The sequence below is a fragment of the Diceros bicornis genome, assembly GCF_020826845.1.
Source record: "Diceros bicornis minor isolate mBicDic1 chromosome 12 unlocalized genomic scaffold, mDicBic1.mat.cur SUPER_12_unloc_1, whole genome shotgun sequence".
Taxonomy (NCBI): domain Eukaryota; kingdom Metazoa; phylum Chordata; class Mammalia; order Perissodactyla; family Rhinocerotidae; genus Diceros; species Diceros bicornis.
Window position 1 is genome coordinate 1,064,294 of NW_026690864.1, and position 12,649 is coordinate 1,076,942.

The window sequence follows — 12,649 nt, forward strand, 5'->3', positions numbered from 1 at the left end:
ATTGGTCTTAGCAATGATTTCTTAAATATGACATCAAAAGCACAGGCAACAAAAGCAAAAATAGATAAGTGGGCCTACATCAAACTAGAAAATTTCTACACAGCAAAGGAAACAATCAACAGAGTGAAAAGGCAACCTACAGAATGGGAAAAATATCTGCAAACCATATATCTGATAAGAGGTTAACATCCAAAATACAAAAGGAACTCTAACAACTCAATTGCAAAAAACCAAATAACCTGATTAAAAAATGGAGAAAGGATTTGAATACATATTTCTCAAAAGACGATATATAAATGGCCAACAGGTATATGAAAAGATGCTTAACATTACTTATCATTGGGGAAATGCAAATCAAAACCACAATGAGATATCACTTCATACTTGTTAGGATGGCCATTATTAAAAAAAAAAAAGAAAGAAAAGAAAATAACAAGTATTGTTGAGGATGTGGAAAAACTGGAACCCTGTGCACTATTAGTGGGAGTGTAAAATGTTGCAGCCGCTATGGAAAACAGCATGGAAGTTCCTCAAAAAATTAAAAATAGAACTACCATATGATCCAGCAATCTCACTCTGGGTATTTATCCAAAAGAACTGAAATCAGGATCTCAGAGACATAGCCGCACTCCCATGTTCACTGCAGCATTATTCACTGCAGCATTATAGCCAAGAGGGGGAAACAAACTAAATGTCATCGACAGATGAATGGATAAAGAAAATGTAGTATATAAATGCAATGGAATATTATTTAGCCATAAAAAGAAGGAAATCCTGTCAGATGCTACAACATGGATGAACCTTGAGGACATCATGCTACACGAAAGAAGTCAGTCACAGAAGGACAAACACTGGTTGGTTCCACTTATATGAAATATCTGAAGTAGTCAAATTCATAGAAGTAGAAAGTAGAATGGCGGTTGCCAGGGGCTGGGGGAAGAGGGAAATGAGGATTTACTGTTCAATGAGTATGACGTTTCAGTCGTTCAAGATGAAAAAGTTCTAGGGATATGGTATACAACAGTGTGCTTACAGTTAACAATATTGTACTGTACATGTAAAAATGTTAACTTTTCAATAAATGGTGCTGGAACGGGATATCCACATGAACAAAAATGAATCTAGACACAGATCTTATACCCTTCACAAAAATTAACTCAAAATGGATCACAGACCTAAATGTAAAATATAAAACTATAAAACTCCTAGAAGATAACATAGGAGAAAGTCTAGATGACTTTGGGTATGGTGATAACTTTTTATTTGTTTATTTATTTTTTATTTTTTTCTGAGGAAGATCAACCCTGAGCTAACATCCACGCTAATCCTCCTCTTTTTGCTGAGGACGACCGGCTCTGCGCTAACGTCTATTGCCAATCCTCCTCCTTTTTTTTTTTTTTCCCCAAAGCCCCAGTAGATAGTTGTATGTTATAGTTGCACATCCTTCTAGTTGCTGTATGTGGGACGCAGCCTCAGCATGGCCAGAGAAGCAGTGCGTCAGTGCACGCCCGGGATCTGAACCCGGGCCGCCAGTAGCGGAGTGCGCGCACTTAACCGCTAAGCCACGGGCCCGGCCCTGGTGATGACTTTTTAGACACAACACTAAAGACATGATCCACGAACAAAATAACTAATAAGCTAGACTTCGTTAAAATTAAAAAACTTATGCTCTGCAAAAGATAACATCAAGAGAATGAGAAGACAAGCCACAGACTGGGAGAAAATATTTGCAAAAGACACATCTGATAAAGGACTTATATCCAAAATATACAAAGAGCTCTTTAAAACTCAACAATAAGAAAATGAATAACCCAATTAAAAAACGGGAAAAGATCTGAACAGACACCTCACCAAAGAAGATATACAGATGGTAAATAAGCATATGAAAAGATACTCAACATCATATGTCATTAGGGAACTGCAAATTAAAACAAGAAGATATCATTACATACCTATTAGAATGGCTAAAATCCAGAAAAACTGACAATAACAAATGCTAACAAGGATTATAGAAACAAGAACTCTCATTCATTGCTGATGGGAATGCAAAATGGTACAGCCACTTTGGGAGACAGTTTGGGAGCCTCTTATAAAACTAAACATAGTCTTACCAAACAATCCAGCAATTGCACTCTTTGGTATTTACCCAAATGAACTGAAAACTTACATCCACACAAAAACCTGCACATGGATGTCTACAGCAGCTTTATTCATAATTGCCAACAATGTGGAAGTCACAAAGATGTCCTCCAGTAGGTGAATGGATAAACTGCAGTACATCAAGACAACATAATATTATTCAGCACTAAAAAGAAATGATCTATCAAGCCGCAAAAAGACACGGAGGAACCTCAAAGGCATATTACTAAGTGAAAGAACCCAATCTGAAAAGGCTACATACTATACGATTTCAAGAATATGACATTCTGGAAAAGCCAAAACTATAAACTGTAAAGGATCAGTAGTTAGCAGGGGGTGGGGGTGGGGGTATGAATAGGTAGAGCACACAGGATTTTTAGGGCAGTGAAAATACTCTTTATGATACTATAATGATGGATACATGTCATTATACATTGTTCAAACTCATAGAATGTACAATACCAAGGGTGAATTGTAATATAAATTGTGGACTTTGGGTGATTATGATGTGTCAATGCAGGTTCATCAGTTGTAACAAATGTACCACTCTGGTGTAGGATATTGATGATGGGGGAGGCTATGTATGTGTAGGGGCAGGCGGTATATAGGAAATCTCTGTACCTAATTCTTAATTTTATTGTGAACCTAAAACTGTTCCAAAAAATAAAGTCTTAAAAAATGTTAAGAGGATAGATCTCATGTTATGTATTATTTTATTTTATTTTATTTATTTATTTTTCCCCCCCTAAGCCCCAGTAGATAGTTGTATGTCATAGTTGCACATCCTTCTAGTTGCTGTACGTGGGACGTGGCCTCAGCATGGCCGGAGAAGCGGTGCGTCAGTGCGCGCCCGGGATCTGAACCTGAGCCGCCAGCAGCGGAGCGCGCGCACTTAACCGCTAAGCCACGGGGCCGGCCCTGTATTTTTTTTTAAACACAAAAAATATATGTATATCCAGAATTTGACACTTCTCACTGCTGCCACCCTGACCCAAGGCACCACCACCTACTCCCTAGATTACTGTAATATTCTCTAAACAGGTCTCCTTGCTCCCACCCTGTCCCCTACAGTTCATTTTCCATTAAGCAGCCAGAGTGGTTCTTCACCTCCCTTGAAGCACAATCCAAAGTTCTTCCTACAGCCTACAAGACCCTTTGTGATGTGGCCCACTGATATTTCTCTCACTCCATCTCCTACCTTCCTCACTCACCTGTTGTGGTCCAGCTGCACTGGCTTCTTTGCTGTTCCTAGAAACACCACGTATGCTGCCACTAGAGGGCCTCTGTACTTGCTGTTCCTGCTGCATGGTATTCTCTTCCTCAAGATATATCCCACTCATCTCCAAGACACTGAAGGAGAGAAATGAAACATAAATTGATAAACAAACAAATACACCAGGGTGAAAATTAAGGTAACAAAGAATAAAGCAGGTTAAATAGACAGAGAAGGCATGGGTACAATTTAATGTGGCTTACTCTCACTCACTTTAGATCTCCTCTCAAATGTCAAATCACCACAGAGACTTTCCCTGAGTATCCTACACTAAATTGCATCTATGCATTCTCTATGCACTTAACCTGCTCGTTCTTTGTCATAATATTTTCACACAGATTGTTTATTGGTTTGTGTTTTCTTCCTCCCCTCCACACGCATGATCATAAATACCATAAGAGCAAGAGTAGTGCCTGGGACAGAGTAGGCACTCAGTAAATATTTAATGTTAAATGAACAAAGTCCTATACTAGCTATCTATAGACTCGTAACAAACTACCCCAAAGCTTTGTAGCTTAAAACAACAACCATTTTGGGGCCGGCCCCGTGGTGTAGTGGTTAAGTGTGCACTCTCCGCTGCTGGCAGCCTGGGTTTGGATCCCGGGTGGGTACCACGCACCACTTGTCAGGCCATGCTGTGGCGGCATCCCATATAAAGTAGAGGAAGATGGGCATGCATGTTAGCTCAGGGCCAGTCTTCCTCAGCAAAAAGAGGAGGATTGGCATGGATGTTAGCTCAGGGCTGATCTTCCTTACACACACACACACACACACAAAACAATAATAAAAAAAAAAAAACCACCATTTTATTATATCTAATGACTTTGTGGATCAGAAAATCAGTCAGGGCTTGGCTGAGTGGATTCTTCTGTTTTAGGTATTATTGAGAGAGGTTATTCAGTGATATCAGCTGGTGGATGCACTTGGTAGAGGGTCCAAGAAGGCTTAGCCTACATGTCTGGTACTTTGGAGGGGATAGCTGCAAGGATGGGCACAGCTGGGACCACAGTCTAGAGCACCTACACATAATTTCTTTACCACGGCAGTCTCAGAATAGTCAGACTTCTTACATGGTGGTTCAGGGTTCCAAGAACACATGTTCCAGCAAAAAGAGTGGCAACTGCACGGCCTTTTATAACTCAACTTTGGAAGTCATAGAGGATCAATTCTACCATGCTCTATTTGGTTGAAGCAGTCATAAGCCCATCCATATTCAAGGGAAGGGGAGAGAGATCCCATCTTTTAATAAGAGGAGTGTTGAAGAATTTGCAGCCATATTTCAGATTGCTACAACCCCATACCTCACAGTACAGAGCTTTGGGCCTACTAGGTATTCAGGAAATTTTGGTTGACTCAAAATGGAATTACAAAATGGGATTTTCAACTAAGGTACTATAACTAGAAGAGAGAACAGTTTGGTTCTTTAATACAGGGGTTTATAAAAAATAATTAATTTTAAATGGTCTACATAATTTCAAAACCAAAAAACTAAACATCAAACTCAAAACAGACCATCTATGAGGGGCTCACCAATAGACTGGACATAGCTGAGGAAAGAATCAGTGAGCTTGAGGATATGTCAGTACAAATTTCCCAAACTGAAATGCAAAGAGAAGGAAGAATGAAAAAAAAATGGGACAGAACATCCAAGAATTGTAGGATAATTACAAAGGGTGTAACATACAAGTAATGGGAATACCAGAAGGAGGAGAAAGAGAGAAAGGAGCAGAAGGAATATTTGAAGTAATAATGGCTAAGAATTTTCCGAAGTTAACAACATATACCACCAAACTACAGATCCAGGAAGCTCAGAGAACACCAAGTAGGATAATTACCCAAAAAATCTACACCTAGGAATATCACAAAAATCCTTAAAGTGTATGCACCTAACAACAGAGCATTGAAATACACAGGCAAAAAGTGATAGAACTGCAAGGAGAAATAGATAAAGCCACTATTATAGTTGAATATTTAGTCACCTCTGTCGGTGACTAACATATCCAGCAGGTAAAAAGCAGCAAGGATATAGCTCAACTGAATAGCACCATTAAATTGGATCTAATCGACATTTATAAGATACTTCACCCAACAACAGCAAAATACACATGGTCACATGGAAAGTTTGCTAAGACAAACCACATTCTGGGCCATAAAACACACCTCAACAAAGTTACAAGAACAGAAGTCATAGAAAGTATGTTCTCAGACCACAACAGAATTAAACTGAGATCAATAACAGAAATATAGCTAGGAAATCTCAAAATATTTGGAGATTAAACAACACACTCCTAAACACATGGGTAAAAGAGGAAGTCTCAGAAGAAATTTAAAAATATTTTCAACTGAACGAAAATGAAAATACAACTTATCAAAATTTGTGGGATGCAGTGAAAGCAGTGCTTCCAGGGAAATTTATAGCACTGAATGCACACATTAGAAAAGAAGAAAGCTCTAAAAGTCAATAATCTAAGCTCCCACCTTAGGAAACTAGAAAAGAGAAGAGCAAATTAAATTCAAAGTGAGCAGAAGAAAAGAAGTAATAAAATTTAGAGCAGAAACCAATGAAATTGAAAATAGGCAAACAATAAAGAAAATCAAAAGACAAAAAGCTGGTTCTTTGGGGAAAAACCCAACAAAATGGATAAACCTCTAGCCAGGTTTATTAGTCTGCTCAGGTTGCCATAACAAAATATCACAAATTGGGTGATTTAGACAACAAAAATTTATTTTTTGCAATTCTAGAGGCAGGGAAGTCCAAGATCAAGGTGTCAGCTGATTTGGTTCCTAGTGAGACTTGCAGATGGCCACCTCTCACTGTGTCCTCACATGGCAGAGAAAGAAAGCTCTGGTGTCTCTTCCTCTTCTTTTAAGAGACCAGCCCTATTGGATAACGGCTTCACCCTTATGATCTCATTTAATCTTTATCATCTCCTCATAGGCAATCTCATTTAAAGCTCAGGGTCCTCTTCCAAGTTCACTGGTTGTTGGCAGAATTCAGGTCCTCGTGGCTATAGGACTGAGGCCCTCAGCTCCCACAGGGCACATACCATCGTCTGCCACGTGGCCTTCGTCACAAGATGGCAAGTTTGCTTCTTCAGGTGAACAGGAGAGTATCTCAGCTGCTTTGAATCTGATTTCAGTAAGTGCCCAGTCCCTTTTAAAGGTTGATCTGTTTAGGTCTGGCCCACCCCAAACAATTCCTTTTTGATTACCTCAAAGTCAACTGATTTGGGGACTTTCATTATGTTTGCAAAATTCTTCACCTCTGTCACGTAACATAGCCTAATCACAGAAAGGAAATCCTTCAAACTCACAGTCCTGCCCGCACGCAAAGTGAGGGGATTATACAGAGTGTACATCAGGGGGCAGGAACCTCAGGGGCCATCTCAGAATTCTGCCCACCAGTGTATACAATTAATCCTGATGAAACTAATGATGTCAGATTAATTCTCCTAAATCAAGTTACTCACCATACCACTCTTCTCTTAAAATAACCTTCAATAGTTCTGGAAAACACAGAGAAGGAACTTTAAATTCTTTACCCTGATATTCAAGGTCTTTCTCAAACATGACCCAGGCAACATTTTAAACCTTTACTCCAACAAGCCCTGCTCAATGAGCCCTTAGTCAGACGCTTTGCTCTGCCCTCCCACGCCCTTTGTGTTCTCTGTATCTGCATTCCTTCTTGCACTCTTCCTCCAGACCTCATTCACTCCTTTCCCTCCTCCTTCTTATTCAAGCCTTTACAGCCTTCAAGATGCTGCATCAACACCCCGGGATAAAACCTTTCCTGACCCTTTTGACTCACACTGAGGTTATCTTCATTTGAATTTGTCCTCAAGTACTGTGGTGGATTGCAAAAAGCAACCGTAATCTTCTCATTCCTGTGTGCAATCATTTGCAATGTGACTTTGCCACTCATCCCATCAAGAGGTGGATTATATTTTTTCACCTCTTGACTCTAGGCTGGGTCCTGTGACTTTCTTTAGCCAATGGGACATGAGCAAACCTGACACAAGCAGACACTTTAAAGCATTTGTGCACTGGGGCTTGCCTTCTTGCTGTGCTGGGAACCCTGCTACCACCACCAGGTGACTGAGGTTGGACTACTCTACTGGACGATAAGGGACATCTGGCCAAATAATTCTTGTAGCCCCAAATGACACTGGGCCAACCACCTGGCACCTGAAAAATAATAAATGTCTGCTGTTTTAGGTCATGGAGCTTTGTACCAATGTTTGCAGCAAACTACTCTTTAACAATGAGATTCAAGGTCCTCCTTTTTAACAACATTGCTTTTACTCAGCTTCATTCTAGTATGCTTCCTTGTGAGAAATGTGAATTATAGCTTGCAATGAAGGAACTGTGCAGGAAGCACAAGCTGGTCTTCAATTATCTGGAAATATCCATGGGGGTGGGTCATGAACCTTCTCAAAGATGCTTGGCTTTTAAACAGAGAAGCAATCCATATGTCCATCAACAGATGAATGGATAAACAAAATGTGGTATATCCATACACTGGAATATTATTTAGCCTAAAAAGGAATGAAGTTCTGATACCTGCTACAACATGGATGAATCTTGAAAATGTTATGTGAATTGAAATAGACCAAAAGGACAAATATAGAAGGGGGACAAAAAAGTTTTGGAAATAGGTAGTGGTGATGGTTGTACAATATCATGAACATAATTAACGTCACTAAATTGTACACTTAAAAATGGAAAATTTTGTTATATACATTTTAACACAGCATTTAAATATTAATAATATAATATGCCAAAAACTCTTGAATTATACACTTTAAATGGGTGGATTGTATGGTACGTGAATTATATCTCAATAAAGCTGTTAAAAAGTTTTTTTAAATAAAACAAACAAAAAACAAGAGAAAACACCACCAAAAGTCACCCTTGATTTCACTTTTCTCCTCAGATGGAAACTACGCTGCATACTGCACATCTATTTTCCCTTCACTGCCAGGAAGCTTAAGACCAAGTTTTATGTTCAAGGTCAGCAACTCAGCTGGCACATAGATGTGCTCAAACATAGTATCTATCATCATTCTCATCAAATCAGAGGTTCCGCTTTCCTGTTCAGATCCTTCTATGTGTCTTCCTTTGTCCCATCTCTCGATCTTTGTTAACTAAAATTCATTCAAGTGACTTTTCTCCAGGCCCCCAACAGACCCTAAAGTAAACTGAGATAATGAACCTTTGAGGTCATAGTATTAGCTCTGTAAATATGACACTATAGTCTCAGATGAATAATTAACCCTCAGAGCAAGGAGAAGAGCTCATGCTAAAGAGGAAATAAGAGAACGCAGCGCCTCAAAAGCGGTGAGGATGTCAGCAGGTTAACCAGGATCATTTAAACCACCTTCAACCTATTCCTGGGTAGTACTTTTTTGTTTTGTTTTGTTTATTTATTTATTTATTTTTTCCCCCAAAGCCCCAGTAGATAGCTGTATGTCATAGATGCAAATCCTTCTAGTTGCTGTACGTGGGACACGGCCTCAGCATGGCCCGAGAAGCGGTGCGTCAGTGTGCGCCTGGGATCCGAACCTGGGCCGCCAGCAGCGGAGTGCGCGCACTTAACCGCTAAGCCACAGGGCCGGCCCCTGGGAAGTAATTTTACCACAGAAAAATCAATGGGCTCAAATTTGGTAACAGACAGAAAACAACCATTGCTGACTGACCTTTCATTCTGGGACCATTCCATTAGGACAAACTATTCAAAAATTCCCCAAATGCCCATATTTTCTAACAAATTTTGGAAAACTATATCCCAAAATTCTGAGGAACTTGCCTTTAAGATCATAGGAAAAAGTCAGTCATATAGGAGAAGGAGAGAGAGAACATTCTTAATTCTATACACATACCCAACTTTTTTCATCTCAGAAAAAGCCTGAGTCCTGGGTAAGTACGCTAGTCCCCCAGTTAATCCACCAAACTACTTACTTGTCCAATGAATTGCTATAAAAAGAAGCCTACAAATACGAAACCCAAAACAGATACATTCTATCTCTAGTAATAAAGTTTCTGATGATGTAGTATATAATACCTGTACCTCTTTGACGAGAGGAGTATTCTTACTAGAAAAATCCAATGGGGGGCCAGCCCGGGGGCACAAGCGGTTAAGTGCATGCGCTCCGCTGCGGCGGCCCGGGGTTCGCTGGTTTGGATCCCGGGCGCGCACTGACGCACCACTTGTCAAGCCATGCTGTGGCGGCGTCCCATATAAAGTGGAGGAAGATGGCCATGGATGTTAGCCCAGGGCCAGTCTTCCTCAGCAAAAAGAGGAGGATTGGCAGATGTTACCTCAGGGCCGATCTTCCTCACACACACACAAAAAAATCCATTTGGCTTGCCACTCTAATAAATCAAATTTCCCAATGACAGGAACCATGTTGGTTCTTCCATCCACAGTACAAGTACTTTGTACTTGGATGTGCTATTAATAAATATTTCTTGAACATCACTTTAAAGTCAATCAGACTATAAATTAAAATTTTCACCATAAGTAGATAATGAATGGTAAGAGGCAATACATTAAAGGTGCAACGCTGCTCTAAAAGAGAACATATCCCCTCATATACAAGGATGCCCACTTGGCTTTTCACTGTTGCTGGGACTGTTGGAAAGAAAGAGTGATGGCATCACAGTGTAACAGAAAATTCTAGTGGTGGCATGTGGGTTGGGGAGGCAGGCTGTATGGAAGGTCTGCCCCAACGGCCTCCGTGTCATTCCTATGCCCCTAGCCTTGATTTCCTCATTTTTAAAAGGTGAGATCTACCTTAGTTTGTTACGTAGGTTCCTTCCACTCCTAAAAGAGATTTGATGCTATTAGAGTTATTTTTCATTGCAGAATTGGTTTTCAACAGTTTCCATGTTTTCTACACAATTCCACCTAGTACCTCCAATCAATAATAAAAAATTATACATGAGCTTTCATGAGTTGGATATTATAATAAGTGCTCAAAATGTATAACACTGATGTTGTTCCTATTTAACATTAAAGATTCCAGTGTCCTCATATTTACATTCAGAAAAGGAAAGCTGGCTTAGATATACACTTAGAAGAACTTATTAACTCATATTTAATCGTATGACAAAAATGACACCATGGCAAGGGATATTAGGATTAAGCAAATTAATTAGATACAAAGTTCCTAGCCTCTAAAGCTGAATTCCTAGTAAGTTTAACCGTTTGTCACCTTCTGTGTTACCACAACTTCAAAATGATTTGTTTTCTTAAAAGGCTGGAGGGTAGGGGTGGGGGGAATGACTTATGAATTAACCAGGGATTGTTTGGATATAATTATAAACTGCAAATCACCATGATTTCAATGATATTCAGACTTTTAAAGCTATTTTATAAAAAAAGAAAAGAAAGCAAATTAGACCTTTGCTAAGAGATTATTTATGAGTAAGGAACTTATACATTCATGACTGAGTGTTCGACAATACATTCCCAGTGGAATGATCTCTAAAAATGTCTATAATTAAAAACAGAATAGTAAAAAAAAAATTCAATGGCTTACTCTCTTGTTGGTGAGTTAGTGGAGGATTCCTTTTTTGAATCAGGAGAGCTTAGAGTTTGCAAAATACAATTATGTTTTTCGGTGGATAGGGCACCTCTTTCTTGCTCAGAGTGGATTAATTTTAAGGCCTCTATTCCATCTTCTCCCTCCATCTTGTCACTGGGATTTGGCTGTGGTTCTGGACTCTCTAAAATCAGACCATCTTCACTTACGGCAACTGTGAGGTCACTGCTGCTGCTCAGACTTTCCTCTTCCTGCTGTTGCTGTATTTTCCTGAAGGGCTTCTGTGCCTCGGGGTCCCCGTGAGGAGGATGATCTGGAAGAGGGGATATGAAGAGACTACTGATCACTAAGTGCAGGGAGAAGCGAGGTAAGACGTTCCACCTCACGGAGTGGGATTATTCATCAGTTAAAACATGTAGAAACAATCCATGATTAATTACAGTATTTAAAAACTCATTAAAAATATTTTATTAAATATATTAAAAATATAACAATGAGTTTAAAAATCAGAGAATTCGCTTGTAAGAATATTTCCACATACATATTTAAGAATTCATTAGACTGGAATTTGTTGGCAAAGTCACCACTGTACTTTGTTTTTGACAAAAGATAAAATTAGAGAGTACACTTTGTTCTTACATAAGACCACTACCACCCAGAAAAACTAAATACCAACAAAAATCAGCAAACAACCTCAGCCTCTCACCCCACCTGAGAATCCTTCCTGAGCAGAATGCTTCTCTTGAGAACACTTACTTTCAGATGCACAGTATTCTGAGACGGATATCGGAGCGACTGGTAGTCTGGCACTGTCTTCCTTGACTTCAATATGTTCCCGTGTCAGTATTTCTCCCTCTGATGCCCCTGATCTGCTGGAACTGTCACACTTTAAATCAGTGGTTCTGCTCCCTGGACGTAATCTTCCCCGTAACAGGGAATGGAGTTCAGCAGACTTTTTGCTTTCAGATAAATTACTCTTGCCGTGACGTGAGTTGCTTCCTATCTCCAAGCTATGAGTCTGTTCCTCCTCAGACAATGGGCTGGCTGTGACTGGCGTTTTCTCACCAACCTGAAGAGATGTCCTTCCATCTATTTTGTCAGACTTATTTAAGCACTGTGTGCCACTATTAGTGCAGACTACATAGCTGTCTGTCACATCACTGCTCTGGCTGTCTGTCGCTGTGAACGTGGGTCAGGAATTGTTCTGAAGTTCTTCATGGGTTGGGGAGATTTCTGCTCTGTACTAACATCTCCAGCGCTTGGGATGGCTGACATTTGGCGGCCCATAAAGATTGTTGCTGGTTGATACAATCCTCTTGACACAGCTGTCCCCAAGTTAATCCCTGCCTGCATTGCAACCTGCAGCACCAAAAGAGACGTGAGTTAAATGTATTGTGTATGAACAATTAGGTTGTTTAGGTTGTTTTCAGAAATGAAATGAGGTAAAGGAAGCATGACCATTGAAATCAACAGCTACCATGTTTATAAAACTCATGGCTTCCTACAAAATGAATGAGCAAAAAACTGGTATAGTCCATACTCTTTAATTTTAAAAACAGTGTTGGTTCACAAAGCAAATATTGTCAAGGAACTATGGAATCTATATTTTTCAAAAAGAAATGCATACATTGCACAACTATGTGAATGTACTTAACGCGACTGAATTGTACACTTAAATGTGGTTAAAATGGTA

General features: G+C 39.6%; 1 long non-coding RNA gene across 1 annotated transcript in view; it reads right to left on the reverse strand.

The window, feature by feature from the left end:
• LOC131401618 (uncharacterized) overlaps window positions 1-11,077 on the reverse strand; it is a 37,913-nt gene extending 26,836 nt beyond the window's left edge. The window contains exon 1 of the long non-coding RNA XR_009217799.1: window positions 10,954-11,077. This is a non-coding gene — a long non-coding RNA (uncharacterized LOC131401618). The remainder of the gene's footprint in view (window positions 1-10,953) is intronic.
• Between the last annotated feature and the right edge of the window lie 1,572 nt (window positions 11,078-12,649).